General features: G+C 44.5%; 1 long non-coding RNA gene across 1 annotated transcript; it reads right to left on the bottom strand.

Moving 5' to 3' along the window:
* Window positions 1–965: 965 nt before the first annotated feature.
* On the bottom strand, window positions 966–9,330 carry LOC149992037 (uncharacterized). Its single transcript, XR_016508503.1, has 3 exons — window positions 9,216–9,330; window positions 5,275–5,459; window positions 966–1,380 (listed from the first exon to the last, which is right to left on the bottom strand). It is a non-coding gene; the product is annotated as an uncharacterized LOC149992037 (long non-coding RNA).
* Between the last annotated feature and the right edge of the window lie 6,542 nt (window positions 9,331–15,872).

The raw sequence follows: 15,872 nt of genomic DNA, 5'->3' as shown, positions 1-15,872 counted from the left end.
AATTTGTTTATGTAGAAAAAGGAAACTTTCTTCCACATCCTAATCAAGAGCAATTTTTCTTTTTTACCGAGTAGAATGGGAAGGGAGAGAAGAAGAAAAAAAATTACCAAAAATAGGTGTCATATATGAAAATCAGTAGATAAGTAGAATATCATCTTGAGAATAGAAATAACAATAATAATAATAATGGCAAGTCACAAACAGATAGCACTACATTTCCCTCCCTTTTCGCCACCTTACAGGATATCCCGTCTAGCTGCAGAAACAAAACATGGAAATGAATCAGTCGATAAAGGATTTTCTCCCATTAAGATGTGGCCGATTTTGCCCCGTGTAGGGGAAGTGGAACAGTAAGATGGATGTTCATAATCTGTAGGGACCACAGTGGCTTCCCTCACCCACCGCAGTGGGCTGCAGACTTTTCTCTGTGTGATAAAGAATGTCAAGCTCAAGGTAGAAGCCCTTTATCTAAGTGTGATAATAAATTACACCATAGACTGACCTAAACATTTAATTTTTTCCAACATTGATAGTCAATATGTTTTGACTGCTGCCATCACTACCTTTGTTTTTCTTACTAAATCTCGGAAAACTGATGTCCATAGAAATCTCATAACTTTTCTTTGAGGGACAGGAATGGAAAATAAAGCAATAATAGTGAGGACTTGGAGTCCTGACAGAGCATAAGAGAGGCTGTTTTATTCAGCATAAATTCAAAGGTTATTCAGATTTTGTTACTGTGATATTTTTTATTTCGAAGAGATGTAAATTACTCTTAAACAACTTAATAGTTTTTCAAAGTTAAAATAAAAATTATTAATTAGTTGTTTTGCGGTGATCCCTTCACCATGTATGTGCATATGAAAACATAAAGTGGTGCACCTTAAATACAATTTTAACTTTTCAATTAGACTTTGAAAAGTGGAAAATTAAATTAAATTAAACATCAAGCATTAAACAAAGAAAACAAGGTGTCAAAAGTCCTTTACATTCCCAAGGTTCACGTGACCTAGACACAAACGTGTCCTCAGCATCAGGTACAAGACACATATTCAAAGTTGTAGAAGGACGTCAGCTTTTAACTCTCCTGAAAGAAAGACTTAATATGACACATGTTATTATCATGTTGGGATCAAAAGGGAGGACCGGCGGAGATGAAGTATCTAAAGAAGCCGCAGAAGGAAGATTGGGGCAACGCAATGGCAGGCAGCCTTCAAGGTTAACGCTGGTCCCCGTGCACGTGGCCGACTCCCCTCTCCTGGCCCACGTGGCCCGCTCTGTGTCACTGGCCTCTACCGCTTCTGTGACATGTTGGCTACAGTCCCACAGCAAACCGTGCATATCCTCTGATGAGTATCTGCCGAGCCTGCAGGCAGCGCGCTACGGTGTAAGCAGAAAAGAGGAAGAGAAGGAGGGCTTTGAACCTCACCACCGTCAGCCCGCTCAGGCCTCCGAAGCGGGCACTGCAGCGGGCCACCCAAACTGCTGACACCCTCCCTTGACCCTCACCAAGCACTCGTGAGCCTAATGACTTTGTTTTGGGGTTTTGGGAACTGAACTCGCCAGGGATGGGTTCCAGTCTTGGGTGGTGCTGAGAAAACCCGAGTGTGGCCAGAATCTGGCTGAGACCACCAGACGCGTTTCATGGGAGGGCCTCGTCCCGTCCTCTGGCCGGAATGGCTTACGGATGTTCTGGGGAGCGAAAAGAAGCCAGTCCCTGCCGCGCCCTGCTCAGTGAGGAGGACCACACAGCCCTCCTCTCGTCCCTCTGTGGGTTTATAGTTAGAAAACCACACCCCCTCTCCCATTTCGGAAGCTGGGGGGGTGAAAGGGAGAAAAAGCCAGGCAACACCCATTGCATCCTACAGCTGAGAAAGCCGCTCTCTTTTGGAAAAAAAAAAGCTAGAAAATAAATAAATAAAGGGAGAAATCCAAATGGGACTGCTCTTCAAACACACAAACGATCTTATGTTAACAGTTGGGATTAAACAGCTGTCTCGTGGTTATGTGATCATAACAGATGCTGTGTGCAAACGTTCCCTGCTAGCTTTGTTTTCCTTATTGCTGTTTGTGCAGCTCAATGGGCTGGATTCAGCTTAAGGGATACAGGTTTTTATTATCCTTCTGTGCTGCCCGGGCAGCTTTATCATCTCTTTAAGGGGAACGGGGGTGAGTGCGAGGGAAAGATGGAGGGGAGATGGGGGGGTGGGCTCTCCCGTGGCAAACCGGGCATGATGTCCTATTGATGAAATTCCAATACACTGGTTTACGGCCACTTGCCATTTAAGTGGCCCTAGTTCTATTCCTTTTTTTTTTTTTTTTTCTTTCTCTCTCTGTTTCTCTCTCTGTTTCTCTCTCTCTCTCTCTTTCTCTCTTTCTTTCTTTCTGGTGGAGTCTGTCCTCGCCAATAGTGCAGTGTATGCAGCTGGGATGGAATTTATAAAACAGAGAGGGAGGCTTTCTGATGGCTTACAGATGACAGTGTTGTCATGATCCGTATTTTGTCTTTCTTCCTCCCTTGCCCTCCAGAAGTAAAATGCGCAAGCCGATGTGGATTTTTCCTAGAAATTTTATTTCAGCCTCAGGGTAGGAATTGCCCTATCTGTCAGCCAAGTGATGTGCTGGACTGTCACTGTGTTTCTGGAAGTTCAAATCTGGAAGCCATTTTGGCCTGAATTATATTACTTGCTCAAAACCAAAATATCCTCTTGGCTCAAATTCTTCACAACATTGCTGTGATTCATAACACACTTGGCCTACCAACAGATTTAATTCTATTACTTATATTTTCCAAACTTCTGAAAAATGTGATGTAAGTGGCAAAAATAATGTTTCTGGACTTGAAAAGCACCTGGCTGCCATGAGGAGGAGGGAGAGAGAATGTCGTGGGCCAGTTTTAGCAGGTCTGGCGTGGGCTTTCCTGCTCATCCACCTCCCGCAGAACCCCCGTTCTCATCTATAATCGGCTGATCTTCCTTCACGGGCCAGCGACTCATCTGCACTGTCTGAAATTTTGGATCGGGGGAAGAAGGAAGCAGCTTCCATTGCTTAACATCTTATCCTACGACTCATACCTTTGAGTGGCATATCCTACCACGGCTAAGTCCCTCCCTTCTCTCATCATTACTGAAGAGGACGTTTTAATAATTTGCAAACTTATTTAAGACACCAAACTTTAATTGCCATGTTATTCTCACTCAGAAAAGGGATTTAATGATTATGGTTATCCCTCTGTATCCACCGAGGGGTTGATTCCAGGACCTCAGGCGGATACCCAAACCTGTAGCCGCTCAAGTCCCTGATGTCACGTGGCATAGTGTTTGCAAATAACACGCACAACCTCTCGTAGGCTTTTAAATCATCTCTAGATTACTTATAACACCTCACTCAATATAAATTCTGTGTAAATAGTTGTTAGGCTGTATTGTTTAAGGAATAATGACAGGAAAATTTTTTTTTACATATTCAGTACAGATAACAGCCATCACTGGCCTAACTGGTACATGTCAAGAACAATAGCACTTTTTTTCCAAATATTTTCGATCCACAGCTGGTTGAATCCCCAGATGTGGAGCCTTTGACTGCAGAGGGCTCTTCAGGGTTCCCCGACTCACAGAATGGAGTTGCCAAAGCAGTAACATTGCTATAGTGTTTTAAATACATTTCAAAACAACTTTATAGGCATTCAACACTTGGTTCCATGAACAGCTAGAAGGCCTTTTCTTAATCTTACAGAAGAGCAAGGCAAGGCCCATCTTCTAAGGCAGCGCCATGTCTGAAGTGGCCAGTTTACATGGTGGTAAGTGGTGCAGCCCAACCTGGTACCCAGAGCAGGGAAGCAGGGATCTGAAGCCATGCAATGCCGACGTCGAGGAGAGCGTTTACCCAGCGACCTCTGTTGTGTCCACTGTCTGGGTGTCTGGGAGGCGGCTGTACAATTTCGGGCTGCCTCCGTGGCCTCCAAATCATGCAGGCAAAGATCAGCACTCTTCTGCCAGACAGTCTGGGTGCTCCACAAATACGGAGAGTTTGTTTTCTCTGAGGCTGGAAGAACTGAACATCAGCTCTCTTTGTGGGATCAAGCCTGTGGCCACCCCAGCGCAAAGGGTCCTTCCAAAGAAGTTAACCATTAGGTAAATGCACATCTAAACTATAATAGGATTATACCTCACACTCATGAAAATGAGTCCTACATTCCAAAAAATAAAACACCCCAGAATATAAAACTTGTAGGCAAGGATGTGGAGAAATCATGATCCTTGTGTACTCTTAGTAGGAATGTAAAATGGTGCGGCCACCATGGAAAATATTATGGAAGTTTCTCAAAAAATAGAAATAGAGGCCCTGGCTGCTGTGGCTCAGTGTATTGAGCATCAGCCTGTGAACCAAGTGTCGCTGGTTCGATTCCCAGTCAGGGCACATGACTAGGTTGCACACCAGGTCCCCAGTTGGGAGTGCATGAGAGGCAACCACACAGTGATGTTTCCCTCCCTCTCTTTCTCTTTTCCCCTCTCTCTAAAAACAGATAAATACATACATACATAAAATTGTTAAAACAAAAAGAAAATGACTTTACATTAAAAAAAAAAAAAGGAAAAAAATAGAATAACTATATTACCCCTCACTTCTACTTCTGGGATATACTTAAATTGAAAACAGGGTCTTGAAGAGATATTTGCACACCTGTGTTCATGGCTGCATTACTCACAACAGCTAACACGTGGCAGCAACCTAATTGTCCCTCAATGAATGAATGAATAAACAAATTGTGTGCTATAAATACAACAAAATATTATTCAGCCTTAAAAAGGAAAGAAATCTGGCATATTCCAAATCATGGATAAACTCCGAGGACATTATGTCATGTGAAAAAAAGACAGTCACAAGAAGACAAGTACAGAAAGCAGAGTGAGAGAGATAGAAAGGAGCGTGGTGGTCGCCCCTGGCTGAAGAGGAGAAAAAGGGGAGTTACTGGTTATGGGTACGGAGCATCAGTACGGAATGATGACCACATCCTGGAGGTGGCTGCCCAATGATGTGACTGTACTTAATGCCTCTGAAGTAAACTGGACAGTGAAAACTTTGGTGTTATATGTACTTTACCACGATAAAGACGCAGGAACCAAACCAAACCAAACATCCAATAAGGGGCTCCCCTTGGCCTATTGATCCTGCCCCTCCACCACTGGGAGCCCGTGACTCTGAATGTAACACACAGTCAGCTTTTCGGCATCATCACGCATCCAGATACAGCAGCGCATGCAGAGGAGATACCTGCCGCGAATCAAGCCATCAGAGAGGCTTGATTTATACCCTTTCCTTGATGATTAGAAGTATGTCTAAGACCTTCATTCTTCTCAGGCTTGATACCAATTAAAATGCAAATCTTTCCAAGAGAGAATGTTCGGAGCATTTTCATTTTTGAATGCATTTCAGACCCTTTTATCTTCGGCCTCTTTCTGAAAACAAAACAAAAAACAGAACGCCAAAGGTTCTTTTTTATTATAGAGGCAATAGAGAAAAAGGGTTAATAGCTAGTACATACCAAGAGCCCTTACAAACTGTCAGGATGGAGACAAACAGAATGAGCCGGGGCTGTGAGAAGCCAGCAGAGAGGCTGATCCAGATGGCCCCAAACACATACAAAGAGGGTCAAAGGCACATGGCGGCAGGAGAATAAAAATAACAAAATAGTGAAGCATCTCTTTGTATTCAAGTTGGCAATTTCTTTTGAAAAAGCTATCTCACCTATGAGTGGCAGGAACACGCAGGAAAAGGTATATCCATACAGAGTTTGTAAAAATATGAAGACTTTGCCTTTTAGGAAAGCAATCTGATAGCATACTTTAAATTAAAAATACATCTACCCTTCCATTTAGCAGCCCCAATCTTAGGAATCCACCTCAAGAAATATAAGCCTTTTTCTTTACAAAAGTAGGTTTACAGTTGTTCGGGTGGAAAATAACACAATAATTAATAATAATACAAGAATAAACTCGGTGTTGGCATACTCACAACTGTGAGCCTATTTTTGCCCAGCCCTGTGTAAAGGATGTTTCCTCTAGCACTCTTTATCATGGTGGGGGGGGGGGGGGGAGAAAAGAAAAAGGAAAAAAATTTAAGCTTAGTATATCTATGCCATGAACTATAATACAACCACTACCAAGAAAAGAAATGGAGTCATATCACATGACTCGGATGAAATTTCCCGAAGAATTGCTGAGTCAACGTGCAGGAAGCATAGCCCGTTTCAGAAAAGCAGGTGCACACACGCACACTCTGTGGGCCCTCACACGGGGTCACAGGATTGTATCTGTAATGCATGTGCTGGAAGGCCCACGGAAGGGTCATTACGAGGCCATTCATATCATTTCCCTCTGGCAAAGCAGCTGACATGAGCAGAGAAAGAAGAGGAAGAAGTGAGTTGACACATTGAAAAGGAAAAGAAAAAGAAAAAAAAAGGTTGGCGCCCAAACCGACACGTCTTTTTGGCTTTGCTCTTTCCGTGAGTGAGAGTAGAGGAGGGATGCATGGAAGACTGAGTTTCTCCTACCCCAGGTCTTCTTGCGGTTTACCGATCATGTCAGGCTGCTCCTAGATTTCTTTTTCCTTCTGCTTCTGGCCCTGGGCCACAGGCCATGTGTGGCTTTGGCTGTAGAATTTCCTTGCTCCTCCAAGTTACCATTGCTCCTCCTCCCTCCGCACCCTCCGAAGGGCCCTCCATCCAGAACTCGTGTTAAGTGGGGCACCTTGAACCTCACTCATGGTGCACCTGGGCACTGACTGAAAACCTCTTCTGAGAGCTTTGGCTGGTATTGGTTTCATGCCCATGGCCCAACCCCAATTCCCAGTGTTTAAGGGCAGTGATTCAGCCAGGCAAAGCCAGATCTTATCCTAATCCTACAGTCTGGTGCTTGATACAACAGTCTGTGTAAAACCGACACCCCATGGCATCGGCCCCTCCTCTGAAGGGCGCTTCCTGTAGGCATACCCCCCACTCACACACAATAAAACAATCAAGGCCATTCCCCACAGCCCTGCCATTCCACATCCTCCATACTTGGGTCTCCTTGTCTTTTTCTGAGAGATGATGAATTCCTGCCAAGGTGAAAAAGTTAGATATTAACCTGCAAGAACTAGAAGGGGTAACTGAATTCTGAAAGCCTCAAAAAGAACCTCTACCTACATATCAGATTGTTAAAGAGCCCAAAGAGTGATTTTCACGGGAGGCGGTGGGGGTGGAGCACTGGGCGGGGGCAGGGAAGTGCAAAGGAAGGACCTTTCAGCTTACATCTTGGTGGCGTGCAGGGGTGAGAGATGGCTCTCTCTTTTTTGGCCAACCGTCCAGATTGTGGAAATCGTTCTTGATTTCACTGAGGGTTATCTGTCAATGGGAATGTTCATTTAAATCTTTTCCCATGACTTCACAGGCGTGAAGACGACTCTTCACACAACATTCTAAACCAAAGTCCTTACACTTTCACTTGTAAGAGCAGGAACTTGCGAGGAAGGGGGGATAGAGGAGAGAAGTGGATGAAGACACTAGCCCATGGGGGAGCCAGCAGGCAGCAAGGGTCCTGGGTCTTAAACCAGCACAACACACCTTCATGGAACCGGCTACTGGACATTCTGCAAAATTCCAAATTCACGTCAAGTCAGTTAACATCACTCAGTTAGTCTCGAGTTTGCTCAGCTCGGTCTTTCCTGGCCATCAGCCTGCCTTCCTTTCCCGGACAGAATCCTTTTTCTGCAGCTAAACACACCTGCCTCCAGTAGTTCTATTCTCTCCTTCAACTGGATTCGTCCCTGAACCTCTTTGTCAAGACTTCTTTTTTTTTTTTTTTTTTTTCCTTGCAGTGGCAAATTCTAAGTGGCTGCTTGCTCCCTGATTCCCAGCCAGAAATAGCTGTCTCATCTGTGGACACTTAATGTCTTCCGCGTCGCCCCTGAAGCCCTGCAGCCCACAGAAAACACACTGCTGTCACCTTTCTGTCTAGTTAAAAGCTTCTCTTTTTGTTCTTCGTTCTTGTTCCTACTCTGTTGAAAATGGCAGGTCCCCAGGTAATAACTTCTTACCGGACCCGCCTATCAAAAGCTCTTCCAATCACTCTTTCGAAAGCCAGTTCATTTACATTGTTTGGGGTTGCTTTGTTTTCCTCTCCCCAAGTATATGCAGAATGTTTGGGGAGCCTGAAGAATGGTGTTTATGGACTCAGGTAAAAGCCTAGTGTCTTTAATCAAAGGAGAAGGGGATCATGGATATTAGAGATCAGCTGTCATCTTTTGCCAAAGATACAGTTTGATTTTTGTTTGTTTGCTTTTTGTGTGTGTGTAGGTGTTTATACTGTTTAGTTTGTAAGCTGATCCAGTAAAGAAAGAGCATTGGATGCAGGAGAGCAATGGACCAAAGTCCCCAGCATTCTTGAGAAGGATGGGGGGCTAGGATTTAGAAGCTATGTCAAAGGGCTGGCCTTTGAACACAACAGGCACCTTTTTCGTCCGTTGCAATATTGAAGGAAAAAGATGAGACAGTGCATAGGTAGCTCAGTTTTTAATATTGAAAATTTTGTAAAAGACGAGAGATTCCCAATCAATGGCACCTATTTCCTAGGTGACTTTTGAAGCAAGGGCAGCTCAGAGAAAACCAAAGTTTCGGGAGACTAGAGAGGGTGTGGACTTTTTCAATGGTCCAACTTAGTACAGAAACCCAGCAGAGCTACGGGGTGGTGGTACGGGTCTGTCTGAGGCTTGGGGTTTTATTCTTAAAGCAAACCCAAGGTCGGCCAGGGGCAGCCCCCTGAGCCCAGTGCAGCTCAGGTATGGGAAAGGCAGATGCCTGAGTTAATCCAAGGCTGGGGTTTTTGAAGGCAAGTCCCAAGAGATGCCAGAGAGTGTGAGGTTGTTACAGAAACTTGGAAGGAAGTGATTTTAATGCATATCACCACATGATCATCACTGTGCTCCAATCACAGCAATTCCTTTAAGGCCTCATTTGCATAGGGCTCTTGTAACTTCTGAGGTTGGATATGTTTATAGCTCGTCTTCGTTGTTTGTAAAAACTCCTTTTTTCACTTTCAGGGTTCATAGGATGTGTTTCTGTGCATATGAAATCGTTCCTCATTTAAGTCCATTCCCCAAATTCTTATTACTTTTTCCCATGAAGGAAATAAGTCCTATTTTCTCCTTATAGATCATTTCATCCTGTACCATCTCACCTGTTTTGGTGCAGGTTGGGTGGCCCTTAGCAAGCTGCCGAAGGGTTCATTTGTATTTCCAGTGGCCCTTCTTCTCTTGAAGGCATTTTCCCGGGAAACTGTGTTTCCAGGCCAACTCTCCTAGATGGAAACACACACCATTATTGGTACCAAAATGCCTTCAGTGCTGTGTCGTTGGATTTTCTATTCCCATTAAGAGTCAAGTTTTAAAGTAAGCTTGTGGGAGAGCCTCACAGTTCCTTTTAGCATTATTCTGTGGGAAGAAAAAAAACTATTCAAGTTTCAAAATGTGATTTGTCCCCACAGTGCCATATGGAGGTGGTAGGTAAACTGAAAAAGACAAGGTACAATTCCTGGCCCTTCCTGTTCTGATTCCCGGCCCTCCGTGGTGGTATTCCAAGAGTGGTCAGCCTGGTCCTTTGGCTTCTTTCCTTTTTAACCCTTACTGTGCAATTCCTCATTAATTCCTGGGCCTGTCCTTGTTTCATTTGGCTGTCAAACTTCTCAGTGGGATCTGATTATACTTCAGACTATTTCTGTAAGAACACTAGCTCAAATTTGCAATGTTATGTTTTGTATTTGATTTCTAATTTCCAAACTATGTGCTCAACTGATGGTCATTTGCAAACTTTCAAAATGCATTCTCGGTTTCAAGCTCAGCTTGTTTGTCACCATCTTGTACGGAATAGGTGGCAGGACAAGGTCCCCATACCATAGCCCCTCAGGCCCCTCCACCCAGGGGGTCAGCCCCTATAACTTGGGATTGAGCCAGACCATAGACTGCCCTATCTTTAGGCTCATAAATAAGTAAATGAAATGTGTATATGTATATAAAATATGTGTACACATATGTGCATGTGTATCTATGTGTATGAAAACATATTGCATAATTTGTGTAAATATATTGATATGTGGGTAAATACATAAATAGATGTTATATATAATTTAAAATGCTGATTTACCATTTGGTTAAAATCTAGAGGCACTCTGTCTTAACTTCCACATTTATTGTCCCCCAAGCAGATGAGAAGTAACAGCAATAGCAAGCATTTCTTTAAAGGACATAAAATGCCTTTTGCCATTTATTCTAAAATGCTTCATTTATTTATCACAAGATATAGTCGTAAACTCACCAATATATTTTTTTCTGCTGTGTTTTTTCAACAGATCATTTCCTGTACACCCGCAGTGTCACAGATTCCCGGTCACGTCCCAAATGATCAGGACACTTTGCGGTACCCGGTACTTGGCTCCCAGACCCTGCTCTGCCGACCAGATGGAATGTGGGAAGGAAAGGACATCTCTCTTTGCCTTTGTCTTTGAGAAAGTGAGTAATTGTCTCTCTCCTCCCCTCGTCCCTCCATGGAGAATTTCCTGGCCCAAATTTTTAAAAAAGCTCCTACCACACTCCCATTTTCTGTAAGTGCGATTAGTGGCAGGCACAAAATTTGGAGCAAAGAGGCCTCTCGTGGCCTGTTGTGCCTGCAGGAATCCGACTGTGGCTTCAGGTTTTCAGTGCACAACTGATTGCACCCACGGAAAGACAGGCTGAACTCTGGAAATGGGTCCCTTTAAGACAGTTGGGGGATTGCATGCCTCCGGTTGGCAAATTGCAATCTTTTATAGAGACGCAGCCGTAGCTCCGGCTCACGCTGCCGGTCTGAAATCCAGGTTAGGCACCTTGGGTGAGGGAGAGCCCCACCCCCACTCTGCCCCCGCCTCCAGGTTCCCCTTGAACTACCAGTGGTCAGTGCATTAGTATTCAGCCTTCCTGGCTCCGTCTCCTGCTTAGCTCACCAGTCACTCTCCAAAAGGGCTTGAAGAGAGAAGCTCGGTCACACTGTCAATACAGCACATTTAACCAACTCTAAATTTGCTTTAAAGAGACAGCTACAGAGATTGACTTCTGCAAAGCGACTCACTCCACCATGAGGCAAAAGACGTCCATTTGCTCACGACTGTTATGAACTGTGTCACGGAGTCCGTAAGAAAGGGTTTCGAAGGAATTCCAGTGTGAATCCACTAATTCAATACTCAATCACATAAATTCAAGTAATGGATAGTAATGCTATGTTCAAAGCATGCTCTCAACTTTCATCTCTCTCTTTCGCACACAGACAGAGCATGCGTCGGGAAAGGATCCTGATAAAATAATAAAACCCAATTCTCATCTAGAAAAAAGAATCATTATAGGAGGATGGTAATTTACTTTATATGACCTTCAATTGATTATTCTGTGACTGCTACACAAATATCACAGGAGCTATTGATCGTAAAACCTACCAAATAGATCTCTAATAGCTTTTACTGGGCAAAAATAATTATGCTTGCATTGTGGTCAAACACACATAAACCAATGTGGAGGTATTAATGTATGGTATTATTACCCATCTATCCGCGAGGTATGGAGAAGACCCCGCGTGAGAACACACTATGTCTGAGTCCATGAAAGCTCAATATCCAAGCCACCAATTACAGCCGGTTACACTGAAGCATTGATTACTCTAACCGAAAGCTAGAACTGGAAAGCAGAGGCCGTGGCCTGCTTAATAAAACTGAAATAATCACGCGAGAAACCCTGACTGAGGGGGAGTTCTGCTGCCGTGGCCACGTAGCCGCACAAATTAGATTTCCGCGTGGTGCTGGCAGGAAGGTAACTTTTCAGAGTCAAGAGCTTTCTGTCCAGCCCAGATGGAGATCCATGATCAACACCCATAAAAGGTCAGGGTGTCTAATCAAAGACCAGATCATCTATCTCTCAAGGAAAAGCGTGCAACATAACCCAAAAATGCGGTGAGAAAAATACAAGGAAGGAGAAACTCCAGTTCCACCTTGGTGACCAGAAAGAATACTCTGCTCACAAAAAAATGTGCAAACAGACCTCAGTGGGCAATCCACGGAGGCTCAGGGAGACCCCGTGCAGATAAACCAAAGCCACAGCTGAAGGAGGAATTTCTCCAAGTCCTGGGCAAAATGTTTTAGACATCAAAGTCCTCAGCAAGCCTTTCACTTGCCCTCCGTCCTCCCTGCCCAAGCCAGTCTTTTAAATAATAATGAAAACATAACTACATCAATAGCAAAAAGTGAATACTGCTCTCAAGGTGTTAAGAAGAGGAGTGATACATTTTTAGCACCCGGAATAAATACACCAGCATGCTAGTGAGTGTGTGATGAATCAGAAAAAAAAGAGGGGGGAGAGAGAGAGAGATAAAGACTTTGTTTACTGATGTCGGCTCTGCGTGCATGTTTTGGGGGGTGGTGCTAAAAAGTGAAGGAGGAATGATAATTGTATCTCATGAAACAACAGAACTGGGGAGCAGTACTTCTGTCCAGACCACACACCAGAAGGATAGAATCAGAATGTGGCCCGTGGCGTGCGTCCTTCCTTCAAGTCCACAACAACAAAGACAAGGCCAGGGCAGCCTCCTGGGAAGCCCGGGTTGAGAACCACTGTCCAGGAGGAGACCCCCCTTACCCACGGGCACGCTCCTCCCGCAGCGCGGCGCACGCCTTGGCTTCCCTTCCTCCCTCACATCACCCCTTGCAGTTGTTAAGGCAGGAAAACTGGGGCCACGCTCACTCTCCTTTTCGTGATTTATGATTCCGAAGCCAGACAGGGGTGGAAGGTGGAGGCTTGATGCTGGCTGCTGTGTTTGCTCTTTTGTTTTGTTTTGTTTTGTTTTCCCCCCAGAGAAATAGGTTTTTTTTACTGTGAAACCTTGAAGGCTTGAAGCCACCAGCAAGACTGTCTGTTTTTCTTCAAGGCCTTGCCTGGATGGAACTAGCATCTACAGAGACACACTCTTGGAACATATAAGAGAGGGATGGGGATTCTGCTCGTCCTCAGTGGTTCTCAAATTACATGATAAAGCTGATGTTGGGGAGTTATGGGATCCAGTTATAAAATCTATACACAGTATAGTAGGACTTACCCCTGACTTCAATGGACAGTCCTAGCAGGCAAGGTGGATGCTTCACAATTAGTTTGCCTGTCTGGAAAACCAAGGCTTCCCTGTGGTTTGAGGTTCAGCTCTTTTTTCGAATTGTTACATCTGTTTTTATGGCCCTTGAGATCTAGGTTAGGTTTCTATTTGGGGTAGTTTTTGCATCCTATAGAGACTAGCTATTAGCGTCGTCTTAATATTGTTCCCTTAGGTCGCGGGGGAATGCTGCCAGAAGTACATGCGCGGGCCAGGCCGAGTTCAGAGTTAGCCTGCAAACTCCACCAAGGGGCACACTGTCAGAGAAACAGACCCGAGGCAACGCATTCTAGCACTAAAATGTGTGCTCCCTTCCGCTTCCCTTCCAAAGGTAAGCATCGGAAATCTTGCACTTCGCAGAGACCAGACCCAGGGAGGGTCCGTGTGGCCACACACACACACAGAGACACACACACGCGCGCACACGCACACTCGGGTGGCAGACCGGTGCAAGGCAGGCTGTGCAGCAAGGGGTAATGCGTGTCCCCTCCCACGGCCCTGCCGCCCCGCTGGCCACTACTCGCGGCGGGCTCAGCGCGCACTGCCCCTGACAGCCGAGCGTACCTGTCCGGTTCTGGCCCTGGAGAGCGCCGGGGCTTGCAAGGGCACCCGCAGCCAGGGAGGCGCGGCAGAGAGCGGAGGAACGCGGAGGGGCGTCCGGCAGGTGCGGCCCCACCTGCCACACGATTGGCGGTGGCGCTGGGCGCGCGGGGAGGAGGGGGCATGAAGGACAGCGTGGCTGCCGCCTGCGGTCGGAACAGCGGGGGACGCGCGAATGTAAATAGGAGCCGGCTCCGCACGCCCTGCACCCAGTGCCGCGAGCAGGCTGCCCGCACAAAAGGACCCGACTTGGGATGTTTAGACTTTGAAGATGGGCTTCTAGGATACCTCGGTGGGAGAAAGAAAAACGCACTACGGGAAGGTGGGGGGCGCAGAAGCCCGCACAATTTAGGGCTGATGTCTGATGAATCTTTGCGCCATCAGAACAACCCCTGAGCCCTCCCCTTCCAAATTACGCACCGTTTGTAACTCCTGTTTCCCATGTGGGTGAATGGTGCCTATCAGCCTCTGAGAAACAGAATGAAATCAGACCTTGACAGGTGCATCCCTTCTCTCAGGCTATCTTATCATTAAAAATGATTTTTTAAAAATGGTCTACGCTGGATAAAAATATATATATATATATGACAATTCATACGAAAGGCTATGAAACCTTTTTCCCAAAAACAATAAAATAGAATCTGTGTTCTAAATCTATGTTGCACACTTGAACGTGTAAAGTTTTCATAGCTGGTGTACCTTTTAGGTGTTTAGGACGCACAGGAGCAATTTGGCTGTGTTTTGTTTATCCTCGCAAAACAATGACCGCGCGTGGTTTTAGGCAATTCGATTTGAGAAGTGTGTTTTTGAAAACTCATGAAGCTAAGAGTAGGGATTGAAGCAGACAGATAACGGGAGAAACCGTGTTGTGAACCGCTGTGGACGGGGGCTGGCAGAGCTGGGGGATCATTCTGGCTCTTCTCTGGCAACTGAAGGACAAGCCCATCCACCACGAGTATTTCTTCCTGTCCCATCCGCAGCGCTGAAGGTAATATGTTTCGTGTCAGGGAATAAGTCAGTCCTGCCTGTTCGCTGATTCATTTGCCTCAGAGAGCAGCATAGTTTGGAGAAAATAGTGGGTTGTTTTTTTTTTTTCCTCTATATCAGGAAAATCTTATTCTACCTCATTGTGCCTTAGAAGGGGCTGCCCTTCTGCCCTTGCCGTGACCATCACGAAGACAATGAAAGCCCCGTTTATAAAAGCAATAGGTGTGACTGAAGCATGTCACGAAGGTATATTTTATATCATTGTAGCTGAAATGGGAGGGAGTGGGGTGGGGAGAAAGAACTTAGGTGGATGCATTTCCCCTTTAAATACCATTTTGGAATAGCATAACAGTAACTTTAGAGAATAGAAAACATTAAAAGAAGTTTAATCTCGTGAGGCTAACACTGATATTAAAAAATGCACCCATAAATTAAATTGGTGCATGTTTCTTCCTAGCAGTGTTTCTATGTATGCTTAAATACTAACAGAGTACCTTTGAACCCTTTGGGTTTTTCCTATATTATGTCAAAGGAACTTTTAAAAATATTAGCAGGCAATATTAATCAGTATTAATCCATTTTAATAACTGCATAAGTTTCATTGATCATATATATGATTTATTTAAACATCCCCCCCCCTTGTTGGATATTTAGATTTTAGTAAAGTAAATAATACAATAAGGAACATCTTAAGGCAAAACGTCCATGTTTTAAATTATTGATTTCAAATGAATGTTTAAATGCAACAGACAGTTGTGCCTTAGGAACATTTGATATTTTTATAATAGTTTCTAAGCTGCTTTACCAAAAAAACAAACAAACAAAAAAAAAAACCCTTCCAGCCTACCAATAGGAACATATTAGATCATGTATTTTACAGCATTCTCAGAAATTTTTGAGAATACTAACAAAAATTATTTGTTAATGTAGAGGGTGGGAATTATTTCTTTGATTTTTCTTTCCTTTGGTTGCTAATGAAGTTGGCCTCCTTTTTCTTTTTTAAAGTTGGTTTTCTTTCTCTCATTTTGATTGTTGATTCCCCTTTTATTTAATTATTGATGCAGTCTGAAGTCAACCTATGAAAATTTAG

Source organism: Furipterus horrens, unplaced genomic scaffold, assembly GCF_987537825.1.
Source record: "Furipterus horrens unplaced genomic scaffold, mFurHor1.1.pri manual_scaffold_16, whole genome shotgun sequence".
Classification (NCBI taxonomy): domain Eukaryota; kingdom Metazoa; phylum Chordata; class Mammalia; order Chiroptera; family Furipteridae; genus Furipterus; species Furipterus horrens.
Note: the sequence above shows the minus strand (reverse complement) of the source record. Positions and strands in the feature narration are given on the sequence as shown.